A 4,569-nucleotide genomic window follows, 5' to 3' on the forward strand; every position below is an offset into this window, starting at 1 on the left:
TCCATTCTTGTTCTAACAGCCTGGGAATTTAAACTTTTGTGAACTTTCCAGTCCTGCATCAATGTTTCGATATACAACTGGACCTCCAGATAACAGAATTGTGTAACCATCACCACAACCACATTTAGAACATTTTCCCCTGAAGGATTCAAGTATCTGGGCCACCGGATTATCCGCTGAAAGACTCACGTATATATCTACCTGGCATGTTATCTGGACCCCCAGAACTGACTAGACCTCCTGGCATCCATCATCCTGACATCTGGCTGATAACAATCTCAGACCAATCCTAGGGCTACGAATGCAGGACTGATAATTCTCAAGAATATACTTTTTACTATAAGAACTTTTAATTTTTCTTTCTTCCGTAGAAGACTTTGGGTTTTTGCCTAGCCGTGTTCCCAATTTGTAAACTCCAAGACCTTTGAATAAATCTCTATCATTTATTTCTAGCAAAGCCTTCAGACTCTTTTTGAGTTTGTCTGACATCAGGGAGTAGCAAACTATCCTCCTTTCGGCCAAATCTGGGCAGACATTCTTAGCTCTCAAGCTAAGAATGGTTTCAACATGACTAAATAGTTTTAAAAATAAAAATAATAATATTCCATGACACATACAAATTATATGAAATTCAATTTCAGTGTCCATAAATAAAGTTTTATTGGAATGCAGCATACCCTTTTATTTATGTATTATCTATATCTGCTTTTGCACTACAGTGGCAGAGTTGAGTCCCTGTGACAGAGACCATATGGCCCTCAAAGACTAAAATATTTACCATCTGGCTGGTAACAAAAAACGTGGACCAATTCCTGCTATAATCCAATCTTAAAGTGTACCCTTGGATGCCTTTTACTGGATGGGAATATGAAAAACGATAATCAAAAGAAGATCATTCTTTGAAACTTGGCATTGATCTTGCCACTTTGTCAAACATGCAATCAAACCCAGGAGACGGTTTCACTAATATGGTTACTACCTTTTGCGAACAAGAGAGCACAAACTATACAATTACTATCGTCACTCTGTTCCTAAATATTATAGAAACAGCTTAATTATCTAGAGCCTTGAAGATATATCAATGCAAAACCATCGATATTTCAGGAAGCATTATGGAATTTTTAATATGTAGATCTGTCTATTGCAACTATTGAGACTTCTTTGAGAGTGTTATTTTATGGGGATAATTAAATATGTATATTTTAGTAATTTAGTTTTGGAACTTTGCTCCAAGCTTAACCGTTTCCCTGCCAATTATAGTATACGGTTGGCTGCTTCTGAGCTGCCCATAGGTCTTCCACTTTGTGCTCAGAAATACTTTATTCGCCCCATTTGCCACAGCAATGACACACATAGCATATTCAGAAAACGTGACACAAAAATGGTTTTGTAAAACTGAGAGTAAGTACTTGTTTTTCATTACAACGGGAAGGAACTCCATCTCCCCAATCCTGCCGCCCTGACCTAATTGTCCTCCCTTTCATCAATACCTCGAAAAGAAAGCTTTTGGGTCATTAGCAGCATTCATCACAGGGTTTGCCCTTTGGAGATGTCTTTGTAGTTCAGCATTATGCAGCGTATCTGAGCTGCTAAAGGGATAATTTTACTGAAATGTTAATTTTACTGAGATGTAAACGGTATCCTTTGAAAAGCAGAAGTCTTTAATTTTGATGAAGTTCATTTTATTAATTTTTCCTCTTCTGGTTAAAGCCTTTTGTGTCCTAAGAAATTTTTACCCTTCTCAAGGTTATAAAGATACTCTTCTGTGTTTATTTTAGAAGCTTTCTAATTTTAGCATTTACGTTTAGGTCCATGATTCATCTTGACGTCATTTTTTGGATGTGATGTAAGAGGCAAAGTTCTCATTTTTTAAAAAATATATATCTAGTTGCTCCAGTGCCGTTGATTAAAGAGGTATTAGCATTTTTATTGCCATTATTTAGATTAAGAAATCAAGACTTGAAAAACCCAAGCATTTTGCCCCAGTCACATGACTGTCCAGTTGACTACAAAACCCATGTTCTTTTTCTCTCATCACAGAACTTTCTGTATCAATTGTAAACATGAGGGAACATCACCTGTTCCTTTCAGGCTGTCCCCTGCCTCCTATGCAGAGAAGAATAATGTACTCCTCCACTGTCTCACTGATCCCTTTCTCTCGCACGTGTGGCATCCCTAACTCCTGTCACCTATTCTCTAAATCTGGACATGATGGTCTTTCAAAATCTATAGCATATTAAATGCAGTCCAGTGAAAGAAAAAAAGAGAAACACTAAAGACAGTGTCGCTCAAGAAAATGAGCATCTTTATGAGAGAGATGAGGTTGGCAGACATTACTTAGACATTAAAAAATTTCCACAGATTTCATGTTTTAATGCAGAGAAACCCTGCATTAAAAGTCGAACCTGTCACATAAGTGGATCACTTGGCACCAGTGCAATCAAGAGAAATGCAAAGCTGGATCTTGAAAATGTATGGCAGCGCAGGTTGTAAGATGGTTGACCAGATAACCCAGAGTAAAACTTAGAAGTAAACAAAATTGAATGATTACCATAGAGAACTCATATTCTATTACAACTTACATTCTATTCCCATAAATTCTCTTACGGGACCCCTGAACAGATGTACTTGGTCTTCCTTTGGGAGAAACTTCCTAGGAAGGGCAGAGGACAGAGTAATCCAAGCAGCGGAAAGGAAAGATGGTAAGGCTTGGGGTGTGGTGGCCAATCAATGTTCTGCTCTGTTCATTCCTTCCAAATGAGGTCTTCAGAGCCTAAGGGAGGTAGAGGAGGGAGGCATCCCTATCCCTCAATTAGCAAACCTCTGTCTTGGTTGCAGCAGTGTCTTCTTAGTGTCTCGTTTGTATGAGATCACACAGACTGGGGAGGCCAAAGGTCATACCCTTTGCCAATTCAATGGCATTGTCCTGGCCAGCACTGCTTGACCATAAATTGCTTCCCACAGGCGGCTCTTGTATCCTGTCATACCCCTGGATAAATATAGTTAATTTGTAAAACACTACACACACACACACACACACACACACACACACACACACACACACGCACGCACCCTCATTTGGTGGTCATTATCTGTAAATTTTAATGTTCTTAGCTCTAAAGACTAATATTCATTATCGTTGTGACCAAGTGATTCATTCGATTACACTTGCTAGTGAGGCTTCAACAAGCTTTCACATTTTAGCTGTGTTCTATAATGGATTTCTCATTTTTCATACAGCAATAGCCACTCCAGTCAAGAGTTCTAGGGCTCCGCTGAAAACGCTCCAGGGATGAAGATAAAGGTATTCAGGTCTCATTTCAGGAAGACAAAAGCCATTTCATTGTTTAAGAGCTTTCCATTTTCCACTTGGTTTCCCTGGTTACACTCAATATTTTGGGTTAATGGATGAGAAGGCTGGAGACTCCTGCAATACGCTGACCTTTTCAATCAATACATTTAGCTCCAGGCATTCGTACAATCAATTTTCTATGCCTACTCTTCAGTATCTTCTGCATATAAAACATCTGGCCATATTAGGTTAGAACCTTCTATTCCTCATCAATATACCAACCTTACTCACCAGCCTGCAAGGCATGGTTATATAAAACAATTATTTTAACCTTGGTGGCTTGAAATTTTATCAATAAATTCCAAATCTTCTAACATTTCAAATGTCTCTCTGTTCTTATAAAGCTACCTACAGAAAAATAATTTTTTAGGAAAATGTGGTCCAGGCAATATACCTATTCTTAGACAAGAAAGATTTTTCATTGTAGTCAAGATTGATTGACCTATGTATCAGATAGAACAGTGTAGGATAAAGCCTTATAAATTAATGACTAGCATGGATTTTTCCCTCATACCCACCCCTTTATTTCGGTATTTGAAATCATGTGTGCCAATACTATAGTTTATCATGATGGAAGTAGATTTTACATTCCTAGGTTTTAAACCTTGAATTTTCTCAGTGCATCATAAAAAGAGCAGTATGATTCACCCTGACTGTAAAGGGAATTGGGTATTTTGTTCTGGTAAAAAAAAAAGTGCACGGGTTTGGAAATAGACAGTAGATATAGGTCTTAACCCTCCCTACTGCTTATAGCCTGAAAAATCTTGGATGAGCTACTTCAGAAACAATTCGCTTCAATTTACTTAATCCCTTAAACTAAAATGTTAATATCTGTAAAATAGTAACTTATTCTTAATACTGTGTGGAACACCTGAAGAGTATATCTTATAGAACATTAAAGAATGTAAATGAGAAATGTCTTCAAAACTTTGCAGATTGATCTTATTAGAACACCAGGTGGCAAGAATGGTGGTGAACAAAGCGAACTAGCTGTTACTAACACATTTCTAAGTAGGGATCAATGTGATGGTCCCTAGTTAGAAATACACATTCCATTGCATGTTTACTAAATTCTTATGTCTGGCTTCCCAGGTGATTTAACGAGACATGAGCAAGATGAGAAGGTAATGATCCTTTGGAGATTTGAGATGTTTTAGAAACCACTGAAACATGTGTATAAAATGTAAGAAATCATCAGGTTTTAAAGGTAGGTGGCA

The sequence above is a fragment of the Pteropus alecto genome, unplaced genomic scaffold (assembly GCF_000325575.1).
Source record: "Pteropus alecto unplaced genomic scaffold, ASM32557v1 scaffold477, whole genome shotgun sequence".
NCBI classification, from domain to species: domain Eukaryota; kingdom Metazoa; phylum Chordata; class Mammalia; order Chiroptera; family Pteropodidae; genus Pteropus; species Pteropus alecto.